The sequence below is a fragment of the Puma concolor genome, chromosome D4 (assembly GCF_028749965.1).
Source record: "Puma concolor isolate L17-30 chromosome D4, mPumCon1.1.hap2, whole genome shotgun sequence".
NCBI classification, from domain to species: domain Eukaryota; kingdom Metazoa; phylum Chordata; class Mammalia; order Carnivora; family Felidae; genus Puma; species Puma concolor.
The window spans coordinates 81,294,560-81,308,116 of NC_141679.1; the positions used below are offsets into that span (position 1 = coordinate 81,294,560).

At 39.6% G+C, this 13,557-nt stretch overlaps 1 long non-coding RNA gene across 9 annotated transcripts in view; it reads left to right on the plus strand.

Moving 5' to 3' along the window:
- The window catches only part of LOC147575032 (uncharacterized), a 98,890-nt gene that overhangs the window by 18,660 nt on the left and 66,673 nt on the right, over window positions 1–13,557 (plus strand). For 8 of the 9 annotated variants that reach the window (XR_015243011.1, XR_015243012.1, XR_015243009.1 and 5 more), the window contains 2 exons: window positions 10,035–10,208; window positions 10,997–11,085. This is a non-coding gene — a long non-coding RNA (uncharacterized LOC147575032). Of the gene's footprint in view, window positions 1–3,122; window positions 6,564–10,034; window positions 10,209–10,996; window positions 11,086–13,557 lie in introns of all 9 variants that reach the window. The other variant, XR_015243013.1, reaches the window with a different exon arrangement.

The window sequence follows — 13,557 nt, forward strand, 5'->3', positions numbered from 1 at the left end:
CACTTGACTGGCTGCCCTTTCTAGGCTGAGGATGCTGATGGATAGGGCCACATAATCTCAGTAGGGGTGGCAGAGTCCTATGACACAGAGGAATGAGTGGAGGGCATGGTCATCCCATAGCAAGGTAAATGCGAGGATCGAATCTCAGGGGAATCTTACCATAGTGAGTTTATGAAAATTTATTTTTGATTGTAGGGGCTATATGTGACTATTTTATATTGCTAAAAATTAAAACAAAATAAAGAGAATTTAAAAAATAAGAATCCATAAGATACGAATAAGAAAATAGATAAAAAGCAAAGCCTCCCTAGATGCCTCCCTCTAGTGCCTCTCACTTTTGTGAAATGCTCAGCAGAAATTCTCCACTGCAGAAGAGGTTCTTGATACTAAGACGTTCAAGATGGCTCACTCTGTAAATGCAGGTTCTCTTTTGTCTCCAGCCAGCCCGCTGCTTGCTGAAGGGACTTGTCAACACAGTGGCCCTGGTGTCGGTGGTAGAGGCTCTGCATGGGCTTCAACAACTTGGACTTTCTGTCTCCAAGGCTGCCCTGGTCCGTGCAAAGGCTGAGGGCTCAGGTGGCCAGCAACGGCGACCAGTTCGGACTTCTGGACTTAGCATTACACCTCCAGGCACCTTGCCAGTTCTCTGCTGGCAGATATGTTACGGTGGATCTCTTCCATCGTGGGGAGTGGAGAGCAGTAATTTTAGATCTTATGTAATGACTTCCTTTATGATAGCTGAGGGTCATCTCTCATCCTGCCATCCTCTCTGCTTCCCTTCTGTATCCTTTCAACATAACTTCTGATTGAGTCAGTATTCAGTATTTACACAATACCTATGCAAATATTATGCAGAGTCAAGCATCATAATATATTATGATCATATTTCTTATTTTGTGCTTTTCCTGAGGTTAAAAATTGCTCATTTAATTTTTTTTTCTTGTCTTTCTTTGTGCCAGTTACTGATTTAAATTGCCTTTCAGTATAATTTTATGTGTCCCAGGATAAATACTAATGGAGACCTACACACCACATGTCTAAATGTTCAAAAGCTGTAAATCAAACTACTAAATAAAATCTCTTTTCTTCTCTAGACTTGACATATATATATACCTTTACAACAAAACAAAATTATCTCAAGCTGTGGTTTTTGAGATAATGATGCCTGTGAATTATTAGACAACTGAATTTTAATTTTCATTGCAAATGTCTGTGTTAGTGATGTTTGGGTAAGTAGTAAAGGCTTGCCAAACGAATAAATCATTATGTTCTTTTCTATAAATTTTGTTTTTCTTAATTTCAGCAAAATGTTACCCTGAAACTTCACATAAAATTTGATTTATTGACAATAATGCTATATTAGACCTTTCTTGAGTTATGGTAGACCTTACTAATTTTTCTTTTAAAACATTCAAGATAATCTATTAAAACTAAAAGATAAGATTCTGACTATAATCAACAAGTATATAAATTTTAAATACAATGGTTTTTAAAGTTGGAATTTTCAATTTAATATTTTGACATTTTAATTAAATCATATTAAACATTTTATAAAAGTAAAACTAATTCTTGGGGCGCCTGGCTGGCTCAGTCAGAAGAGCATGCAACTGTTCATCTCAGGGTCATGACTTTGAGCCCGACGTGGGGTATATAGATCACTGAAATGAAAAAAAAAGTAAAACTAATTACAATTCTAGAATTAGTATCCATCAGTATAAAATATGAATACTTGCTTCCCACATATTACTGCTAGACATATGCACAGATTTAAGAATAATATGAATTATGTAGTATTATTTAAAATTACAAAATGTTTCTCAGCTGTGTAACAGTGTTGAATAGTATGCTAATTAGCATTCTATTAGAACGCTATTAGAATTCTCCAAATGGAATCCAAAATGAGATTTAAAAAAAAAAAAGGATATTCCACCCTCTGAGACTTTAATATTCAAGTATCTATTTCATTCATGCTTTCAGAGAGGAAGGATTTGTCATACTAGATAATTCGTATTTTCTTTTACCAAAGTGCTTCTGCTGTGCAAACTCTCTCTGTAGCAAAGTGTGTCTGTGACAGCAGAAGCACAGCCCACACACCTACATTGCATTCAGGGACAGTCATCTTTTATTTTGAGCAGAAAGGAGGATAAGAGCAAGAGAAGTGGGGAAGCATCTCCCTGAGCCTAAATGGAGTTAGTGTCAGGAAATGAAATATCTAAGGTTATAGATTGCACTGTGCCAGCACTGAGTGCTGGGTGTTGAGTGATAACGGTACCCATGTATTCCTTCATCAGTGTTTGCTCCCTCTCTCTCTCTCCCTCTCTCTTTCATATGTAGGGCCTCTACCCTGTGGGGCTCTGATGCCTGGTTCTAAGGCATATTGGGTCTTAGCATTAAGTATGCACATACTTAGGGGCACCTGGGTGGCTCAGTCAGTTGAGTGACCGACTTCGGCTCAGGTCATGATCTCATGGTTTGTGAGTTCGAGCCCTGCGTCAGGGTCTGTGCTGACAGCTCGGAACCTGGTCTGTGCTGACAGCTCGGAACCTGGAGCCTGCTTCAGATTCTGTCTATCTCTCTCTCTCTCTCTCTCTCTCTTTCTCTCTGTCTCTGTCTCTCTGCCCCTCCCCCACTCATGCTCTGTTTCTCTCTGTCTCAGAAATAAAGAAACATTAAAAATTTTTTTAATCTTTAAAATAAATAAATAAATAAAATTTAAAATTAAAAAAAATCTTTAAAAAGTATGCACATACTTAGGTCATACTCCTGTTTTCTAGTAGGATACTTCTTCCCACAGCTGTTCTGTCCTTCTCCATTCACCAGTTCTAGTCTTCTGCAGGAGTAGTTACCAGTGCAGGAAGGGAATGCGAGCTCTATCTCATTTCCTGATTTTTGTATTTTAAAATCTTTTTATTTGGAAATAATTTTAGATTTACAAAAAAGTTGCAAAGACAGTATGGAGTTCCTGTATATTGTTCCCAAGGCTTCTCATGTTAACTAACGTCTCTTATGATCAAGCTGCACTTACCAAAACAGAAATTAACGTGAGGATAATAGTGTTAACTAAACCACAGACTTTATTTGGATTTCACCCGTTTTTCCATGATGCCTTTTTTCTGTTTCAGGATATCAGATTGCATTCAGTCATCGTGTTCCATTCGTCTCCATTCTGTGACCATTGTTTGATCTTTCCTGACCATAACAGTTTCAAAGAGTGCTGGTCAGGTATTTTGTAGGCTGTCCCTCAGTTTGGGTTTGCCTGCTGGTTGGGTTTGCTGTGGCTACATCGGGAATACGGATTTGGGGGAAGACTACCACACAGACAAACTGACCTTTTCACTGCATCATATTAGGGGTACATGGCATCAATGTGACTTAGGATTGGTGATCTTAACCTTAAGCGTTTGGCTAGGGTAGTATCTCGGGTTTCTCTACTTACTGTTTCTCTTTCCATGCACTGTTCTTTAGAAGAGAGTCATTAAATCCAGTTCACACTCGAGGTCGGGGCGGGGGGGGGGTGGTGGTGTATTTTAAAACTGCATTCTATCAACGCTTATCTAATATCCCTTTTTACCTCCCACTTCCAAAAGTCCACTCTGTTCCTGAGCAAAGCTTTGGAAGATTCTGTGATACATTTCAGTTCAGTTCTTGGCTTTCTCCACTATATCCCAAGTCACTTGTCTGCATCCCGGCTTCCAAATTTTTGTTGCTATTGTCTCCTCTCCTCTTTGTATTTACGGTTTTATGGGCTTTGAAAAAAATCCCTTTACGGTAGTTTTAGTGAGCTTTCAAAGGAAGTGACATTGAATTAGTATGTTCCATCTGCCATCTTTATCTGGAAGCCTTGGGGGAAACATTTTTTAATCATCAGAATTGACATTTAAGCTGTTTGGATTTGCCATTTCTATTTGTTATAATTCCACCATTAATATAATCCATGAAATCACTGAATGCTTTTTTGGTATCATTGTGGTATCATTGTTGCATTTCATGAAACACTGTGATCCGTCACGAAACTCAGTTCGAGGCACCTGGGTGGCTCAGTTGGTTAAGGGTCCAACTTCTGCTCAGGTCATGATCTCACGGTTTGTGGGTTTGAGCCCCGCATCAGATTCTGTGTCTCCCTGACTCTCTGCCCCTCCTCTGTTTGTGTTCTGTCTCTCTGTCTCTCTCAAAAATAAATAAACATTAAAAAAAGAAGAAGAAGAGGAAGAAAGAAACTCAGTTCACAGCTAGAGAAGTAAGGCTTCTAATGTTGGTTGGCATGATTGGCCCTGATTATCAAAGGTAAATTAGGGTTACTGCTGTAAAACCAGGCTTATGCAGAGTATGGAATGCTTCTTTTAACATGCCCAGCTATTAAATCTAACAAAAAACAAGACAGACTTGGATACCTCAGGAATCTAAGTTTGAGTTATTCAACTTGGCAAAGAACCTTAACTGGCTTATGCTAGCCAAGGGCAACCAAAACTTGAATGGGTAGAGGTAGGGAGTCAAAAGACCCACAATGGCTTCTTTAACAGTAGCAGAAATGAGGACTGGAGTCCTTTGCTGTCTTTCTTTTCCTCTCCCTGGTCTTTCATCTTTATGTTTCTAAAACAGTGTTAGGTTTACAGCACAATTGAGAGGAAGGTACAGAGATTTCCCACATATTCCCTACCCCCACACATGCATAGCCTCCCCCAATCACTAGAATGGTACATTTTTATTTTAATCAATCAATCAATCAATTAATTGCCAAGGATGCACCCATACTGACATATCATAATCACCCAAAGTCCGTAGTTTGCCTCAGGGTTCACTTTTGGTGTTGTACATTTCATGGGTTTGGACAAATGTGTAATGACATATGTCTATCATTATAATATCGTAGAGAGTATTTTCACTGCCCTAAAAATCCTCTGTGCTCTGCCTGTTTATCCCTCCAATCCCTTGACAACCACTGATCTTTTTATTATCTCCATAGTTTTGCCTTTTTCGGAATGTCATCGAGTTGAAATCATACAGTATATAGTCTTTATTCATCTTTTACTTTCCTACAATTTTAAACAAAGTATTTTGATATTGGTTTTGCTTGTCATTTAGCGACTAGGTTGCACTTGTTTCTTTTTTTATGCATTTTTATAGTTTCTGTTACTTTTTCTATTGGTAATGTGACTCTATGGCTCAAAAGCCAAACAACACAAAGTGTGTACTAAGAATACTCCCTCCTACCTCTGTCTACCTTGTTCTCCTTCACCTTACCCACTGTAGGTAACCACTTGTATTACTTTTGTGTGTGTGTTTCTTTATGCGAGTACAAACTTATATTCTTATTCTTTCTCTTCTTACACAAAAGATAACACACGACTTCTATTCCGTGCTCTCTTCACTGAATAATTTGTGTTCGTTCATAGGGGTTTTCCTTGTTCTTTTTCACAGCTCTGTAGATGTCCCAGTATTTATTTAACCAGTTCCCTTACAGAAAGTGATGTGTTTGTTTCTCAATTTTGGCTTTGCAAACAATCCTGCAGTGAATAACCTTTTACAAACCTCATTTTGTAAGTGTGTAGATATATTTTTAATAAATTCCCAGAAGGGAGAAAGTTTTAGAATATTGATAGCATTATAATGGATGGGATTATACATTACAATGTATAGCATTATAATGTATGGGAGTGGGATTAGCGGTCATCTGTTTTAATAGTCAGGGACAACCAGGAAAATAGCAACCGTGTTTTAGTATTTACAACAGAGAAAATATAATACAAGGAAATGGCTACCCTATAGAACTGAGCACCTAACTGAGAAAATGAAGCAACTCAAAGGTTAGTAACAGTGGAAGAACCACTGCTTGTATCCCGGAGAGACAAAAGTGAGAAAGCTGTGTTACTGAATCCCGGAGCTGGGGCTCATCTGTTGGAGGTTAGGACCTCAAAGACCTGTCTAGTGAGTACTGGGGCCCCTAAGGAGTTACAGTCCCTGCCAGAGAAGTGCCTGAGGTAGAAGAGAGAGGGAGAGGGGCGCCTGGCTGGCCCAGTCAGTTGAGCGTCCAACTCTTGATCTTGGCTCAGGTCATGATCTGGCAGTTCGTGGGTTCGAGCCCCACAGCAGGCTCTCTACTGACAGTGTGGAGCCTGCTTGGGATTCTCCGTCTCTGTCTCTGTCTCTCTCTCAGCCTTGCCGTCTCAAAATAAATAAACTTAAAAGGAGAGAGAGAAAGGGAGACTGGCTTAGCCCTTCTTGCCCTTTTCCTGTAGTCCTTCAGAAACCAGCTGATAGTGAGTCTGGGCACCACATCTGAGAGAAGTCAGCACCCCCATCATACATTGCAGAGCACCAGAAGGACAGACATGAATTTGAGGGCAAATGGACTCAGCATCTATATAGCCCACCCTTTTTACTACTTAGCATTTAAGTTCACTCTTCTTCTACTCCTGTTCAATACTTTCCTCCTGCTGCCTGTCATACAAAGACACTCTCTCCTTCTCCCCAAAGAAGAGAGGCTCAGAATCCCATTAGTCCTCATATCCTTCTCAAGTTCAGGATCTACTGGTGATCCTCATTCCTCTCCAGAGAGTCCAGAGGTGAGTTTTTGTGGCCTGGTGACCTATGAACAAAATTGTAAATTAAGTTCCACCCATACTCCATACAAAACTGTAAAGGGGAGGGGAAAAACATACAAATCATTGTTTAATATGTACGTGACAAAAACACGCCTTAATGGTATAGTCTTTGTTGCTGTAAAAAGTCCTAGCTGGTCATAGGTCATAGTCAATATTTATCGTTTCCCTTTTCTACCACTTATTTCATATTTCCTTTGTTTTTAGCTAGCACTGCAGGTGGTTAGGGTTCTTTACTTAGCAGGGTGACTGTATTGGTCGGGATACGTTCAGGACAACAGAAAACACACCTTGGCATTTCAACAGAATTTAATATAGGAAATTTGTTCAGCAGTTTTGGAGAACTGAAAAGGCAAAGAAGGAGATACTGAGCTTAACCCAGAGAGAGGAACTCCAGGATGAAGCTGTGCTCTAGGCTTGGGGAGACAACAGGAAGCTCCAAGGAGGGGCCCTCAGGCTGCTGGGCAGGGGCCATGGCCTAACTGTCACTGATGTCTTTGATTAGGCATGCTGAGGCTGGTTCTGGAAGTGCCTCCCCAAAAGTTGAGTGTTATCATCGCTAACCACTTGTCAGGAAAGGAGTGCTTTCCTTTTCCCGCCTCCTGCCTTGCAGAATTGAACAGCCAGTCGACTGACAACATAGACATAGAGTTCTCATAATCCCACCCCTGGCATTGCAAAGCAGAACGTAAAAGTAGGTTTGGACGGAGAGGCAATGGTTTAATGACTGGGACAGCTCATGATGTTGCCTACTCCATAGCCATTTACAACTTCCTACATATATTTCAACTTCTGAGGCAGCAATAACAAATTCCAGCCATTTTTTTGACAAGATCCAACTATCCTTTGTAGAAATAGGCCCTCTCACCTTTTCTCCAAAAAGGAAGGGTCCCAAATGTCATTACATTAATCTCTGGATGATGTGAATTACTCAAGTTCAGTGGGAATCCCTCTTGAATATTCTGTAACCTAAAAATGAAATTGTAAAGCTAACCACTGCCATTAATTCTTAAAATTACAATGGGAAAGGAGAAGGGAAAAAAACTAGTTAACATATACCAAAATACATAAACATACACATACGTACACACACATTAAGCAAAGAAGAAAAGAATGTCCAGATATTAGTCCTTTTCTCTATCTGGTCATGAGCCTGTAATTGATGTTTATAACTTCCTTCCTCAAGCCCTAATTCATTTCATCTTCCCTTTGCTCTGAGACAGCGCCTATACTGGGTGATGTGAACCAAAGCTTCATTTCTGAAGGCTCTGAATCTTCAGTGGTCCCATCTCTTCTTGATCACTGTAGTTTTCCACTAACTTTTACAGTGAGCACATTGAGGGGAAAATGAATATAGGTGACACAAAGGAGACAGAATGGACAGACTAGGTGATGACCCTGTGTGAAATGGGAAGAGAGAATAAAAATCTACATGTGTGCTAAAAATTTTTCACTCATGTGACAGTTCTGATCTGAGTTTGAAGGGAGAGGAGACAGATCTGTCGTCTGTAAAGTTACCAACTGTCCTAGTTTACCCCGGATGGAGGGATTTCCTGGAACCGGAGACTTCCTATGCTAAAACTGGGAAAGTCCCTGGCAACCTGGACAAGTCGGTCACCCTGGCCTGGTATGAACTGGCAGGGCAGATTAGTGACAGCAGCTTCTTGGCAGGAACACTGAGTCGCGTCACCTTGTGGGATAACCAGTCCTTAGGGAGTGAGCAGTCAAGAAGCCTTAAACTTGGCCGGGTAAGAGGCCATTAGTAGTTCAGGGAAACAGTGATTCTTAGTAATCCCCTGGTAGCTGTCATTCAAACCATCCCTAACCCATAGACCCCATGGGTCCAATGTGGGCTCTAGGGGGAGAGAGGAGGTGGGAGTAAAATCTGTGAAATCTACCTGAGTGTAACCTAAAGGGGACAGATTCTTTCTCTCCACAGACCACCCTACAGCTCTGAAAACTTGAGGGCTTTAGTGAGTGGTGACTTCAATTGAAGATAGGTTGGGGATTGAAAGGGATGGCGGGGAGGAACTGGGTAACATGTATTGACATGTTCTGTACTAGCACATATGGAAGAACTGAAATGCAGAATAACATTTATGCAGGTGGGGCATACATCAGTGAAATTTGAATTATTACAGCAAACAACATCAACGGCCTGGGAAGTGGGGAGGCCAGAGGAAACACTGGCTTTTCTGGAAAGGATGGGTTGATTAGGGTTACTTTCCTTGTAATATTTCGCCATCTAGTGTTAGTTTTAATGTATTTCTTTTGTCCTAGTTCTAACTAATGAAAAGAAAGCGGATGAACTAAGAATCTGAGAACAGTTTCCAAAGTCATCACTCATTTGTCTGTTTTTTCATTTAACAAATACTGATTGAATACTCTATATGCAAATTACTTTTCTAGGGATTGAAATTAAAGCTGTGACAAAAGCCCTGAATTTATGGAAGCTTCATTCTTGTGAGAATAAAGACAATGAATAAGTAAAATTGTATCATATGCTATATAGCTATAAACGTGAAGGAGAAAAAATAAATAAAGGAAGAATTAAGTTAAAAGTTTTGTGGGCATAGGTCTATAATTTTAAATCAGGTGGTCAGGGACCTCTGAGTAAAAAACAGATGGTGAGATAGCATTTCAGGCAGAGGAAATAGTCAGTGCAAAAGCCCTGAGGTGGAAACATGCCTGGCGAGTCCAAGGAACAGCGAGAAGGAACACACAGAGATAGAGGGGGAGAGTATTAGGAGATAAGAGCCTTTAAGGATCACAGTAAGTACTATCACATTTATTTTGAGATTGGAAATCATAACAGAGTTTCGAGCAGGGACATGGTCTCATGTACCATTTAATAGGATCCCCTTGGCTGCTGTGTTAAGAACAGATTGGAAGGAGGCAGGGGCAGAAGCAGGGAGGGCAGTAAGATGCTATTTTAATAATCCAGGTGAGAGATTACAGCTTGAGCCAGAGGGCTGACACTGAAGGAGTGGAGTGGGTGTGAGGTTGTTGATGCCTGTTTTGCTTTGCCCTACCCCAAGACTCTAGGACTTATTCAGGAAAATAAGGAAAAAGAAGGAAGGGGACACTTGTAGGTTTTTAATTCATCTGGAATTGGTTTCTGTGTTAGGTGAGAGAGAGCACAGTTTCCTTTTTTCCAGAGGAATATTCTGTTTTCCCAGCACCATTTACTGAAAAGATCATCTTTTTTTTTTTTCAAATAACCATGCCTGTCATGTATGAAGTGTTCATTTATGTGTGAGTCATTGCATATCTTAGTTGTGTTCCACTGATTTATTTGTCAATTTCTTTAACAATATTAGGATGTCTTAATTATTTTTTTTTTACTTTATAATCAGTCTTAATATTTGATACAGCAGGACCTCTCAGCTTATTTTTTTTTTAATTTTTTTAAATGTTTATTTATTTCTGAGGCAGAGAGAGACAGAGCGTGAGTGGGGAAGGGGCAGACACAGAGAGGGAGACACAGAATCCGAAGCAGGCTCCAGGCTCCGAGCTGTCAGCACAGAGCCCGACATGGGGCTCGATCTCACAGATCGCGGGATCATGACCTGAGCTGAAGCCGGACGCTCAACCGACTGAGCCACCCAGGTGCCCCAACAGCTTTTTTTTTTTTTTTTTTTAATTTTTTCAACGTTTTTATTTATTTTTGGGACAGAGAGAGACAGAGCATGAACCGGGGAGGGGCAGAGAGAGAGGGAGACACAGAATCGGAAACAGGCTCCAGGCTCTGAGCCATCAGCCCAGAGCCTGACGCGGGGCTCGAACTCATGGAGCGCGAGATCGTGACCTGGCTGAAGTCGGACGCTTAACCGACTGCGCCACCCAGGCGCCCCCTTTTTTTTTTTTTTTTAAGTGTTCTGGATATTCTTGGTCCTTAAAGTTTCCATAAAGTTTTAAGTGGGCTTGTCAAATTCTTAAAACAACAACAATAACAACAACAACACCTCAAAACCAAAAGCAACAAACTAAACCTGTTGGGAATTTTAATTAGTATTGATTTGAATTGGCAAATGGTTTTTGAGTGAATTGACATTTTTAGCCCTATCAAGTCTTCCAATTCACCATTTATTTTAGTCTATTTAGTGTCTTTCAATAGATACAGAGGTGTTGCATATCTTTTGATAGGTTTATTTCTAAATACTTGATTTTTTATGCTCTTGTAAAAAGACATCTTTTAACAATTTATCGTTGGTATTTGGAAATGCAGTTGATTGTGGTATAGTAATTCTTCATCTAGAAATTTTACTAAATGCTCTTATTAATTCTACTGGCTCATCTTTTGGAGGGAGGTTTCTATGTACATAATATAGCATCTGTAGATAATTATACCTTTTATTTGTTTTCCTTGACCTTCATGTACTGGCTGGAATCTCTAGCACAACACAGAATAGAAGTAGTGATATCGGGAAACCTTTAATTGCTCTTTTCAGAGGAAAAGCTTCCAACATTCAACATTGAGCAAACGGTAAGTTTACTTTGGTTTTTAATAGACATTCTTGATTGGATTAAGGAAATTCCAATTTTTTTGGAAAGTTTTAAATAAAGTCATGAATGAGTGTTGACTTTTATCAAAAGCTTTTTAAAAATTTACATCTATGTAGAAATGCTATGATTTTTTTTCCCCCTGCTTTTATTTTTTAATGTGGTAGATCTCACTGTTTGATTTCCTAATGCTAAACTGACCTTATATTCCTGAGATAAATCTACCTTGGTCATGATGGATTATCTTTTAATATATTTCTCAATTTGGGTCCCTAGAATTTTCTTTAACACTTTTTGCATTTATGTCTATGAAGGAGATTGGCCTGTAACTTTCGTTGTCTCTGTCAACTCAAGGAAGTCCGAGAGCACTATCAGGTTTTGGTATCAGAGTTTGCCAGCTTCCTAAAGCGACTTGATCAACCTCTCTCTTTTTGCCATTCCAGAGCTTGTGTAATTATGGCATTATTTCTTCTTTGAATTTGCTGGAGCACACATCAGAGCTTGGAGTTATTTTTAATATTAATTAATTTGTCTTAACTTCATTAAGATATAGTTCACAAATCAGAGAGTTTACCCATTTCAAGCATACAACTCAATGGCTTTTTAGTATAGTTACAAATATGTGGAACCATCACTACAGTCACCTCTAGAACATTTTCATCACCACAAAGGGAGGCCATGTACCCTTTAGCTGTCAGCCCTTGTGCCTCTGTAAAACCCCAGCCCTAAGCTACCAGTGACCTATCTTCTGTCTTATATGTGTGCCTATTCTGGACATCTCATGTAAATGGAATCGTATGGTAGGCAGTCTTTTGTAACTGGCTTCTTTCACTTACCATAACATTTTCAAGTTCATCCATGCTAGAGCAGGTATCCGTCCTTCATTCCGGTAATGGCTGAAAAATATTCTGTGTGTGTGTGTGTGTGTGTGTGTGTGTGTGTGCGCGTGCGCGCACGCGCGCGCGCGTGTGTGCATAAACCACATTCCGTTTATTGTTCATCCACTGATGGACATTTGGGTTGTTTTCACTTTTTGGCTATTCTGAATAGCGCTGCTATGAACATTCATGTACAAGTTTTTGTGTGAACACCTGTTTTCAGTTCTTTTGGATATATACCCAGGAGTGGAGTTTCTGGGCCATATGGTAATTCTATATGTAACTTTTTGAGGAATTGCTACAATGTTTTCCATAGCAGCTGCACAATTTTACATTCTCAGAGCAATGTACAAGGGTCCTGACTTCTCTACACTCTTTTTGACAATCATTCTATTCCATCTTTTAAAATTACAGCCATCCTAGTGGGTGTGAAGTTATATCTCAGTGTTTGGAATTTCATTTCTTCAATGACAATGATATTAAGCATGTTTCATGTGCTTGTTGGCCACTTGTATATACAGTTTTAGAAAAATACCCATTCATTTTTAAATTGGGTTGTTTGTCCTTTTTTTTTTTTTTGAGCTGTAAGAATTGTTTAAAAAAATTTTTTTAATGTTTGTTTATTTTTGAGAGAGAGAGAGACAGAGACAGATAGAACACGAGTGGGGGAGGGGTAGAGAGAGCAAGCGAGACAGAGAATCCTAAGCAGGTTTCAAGCTCTGAGCTGTCAGCACAGAGCCTGATGTGGGACTTGAACTCACAAACCTTGAAATCATGACCTGAGCTGAAGTTGGTCACCCAACCGACTAAGTCACCCAGGTGCCCCAAGCCATAAGAATTCTTTATATAGGTAAGTCTAGATACTAGACTTCACAGACAAATGATCTGCAAATATTTTTTTCCCATTCTGTGATTGTCCTTTCGCTTTCTTGATCATGTCCTTTGATGTACAAGTTTTGTACTTTGGTGAAGTTCAATTTATTTTTTCTTTTGCTTGTGTTTTTCATGTCATACATAGAAAACCATTGCCAAATCCAAGGCCATAATTTGTCCCTATGTTTTCTTCTAAGAATTTTGTAGTTTTAGTACTTACATTTATTATTATTTTTTTTTAGTTTATTTATTTATTTTGAGAGAGCGAGCACAAGCAGGGGAAGGGCAGAGAGAGAGGGAGAGAGAAAATCCCAAACAGGCTCCACACTGTCAGCACAAATCCTGATGTGGGGCTCAAACCCACGAATCATGAGATCATGACCTGAGCCGAAACCAAGAGTCAGATGCTTAACCGACTGAGCTACCCAGGTGCCCCTAGCTTTTCCATTTAGATTTTTGATCCATTTTGAGTTAACTTTTGTTAATGGTATGAGGTGAGGGCCTATTTTCTTAATGTTACATATTTTTTTAAATTTTAATTCCAGTATCATGAACATACTGTGTTATATAGGTTTCAAGCGTGCAATATGGTGATTCAACAATTCTGTACACGACTCAATGTACATATAAGTGTACTCTTAATCCCTTTCACATTCCTCCCAGGGCCCACTTATTTTTGAGGAACAACTCGTTTCCCTTCTCTA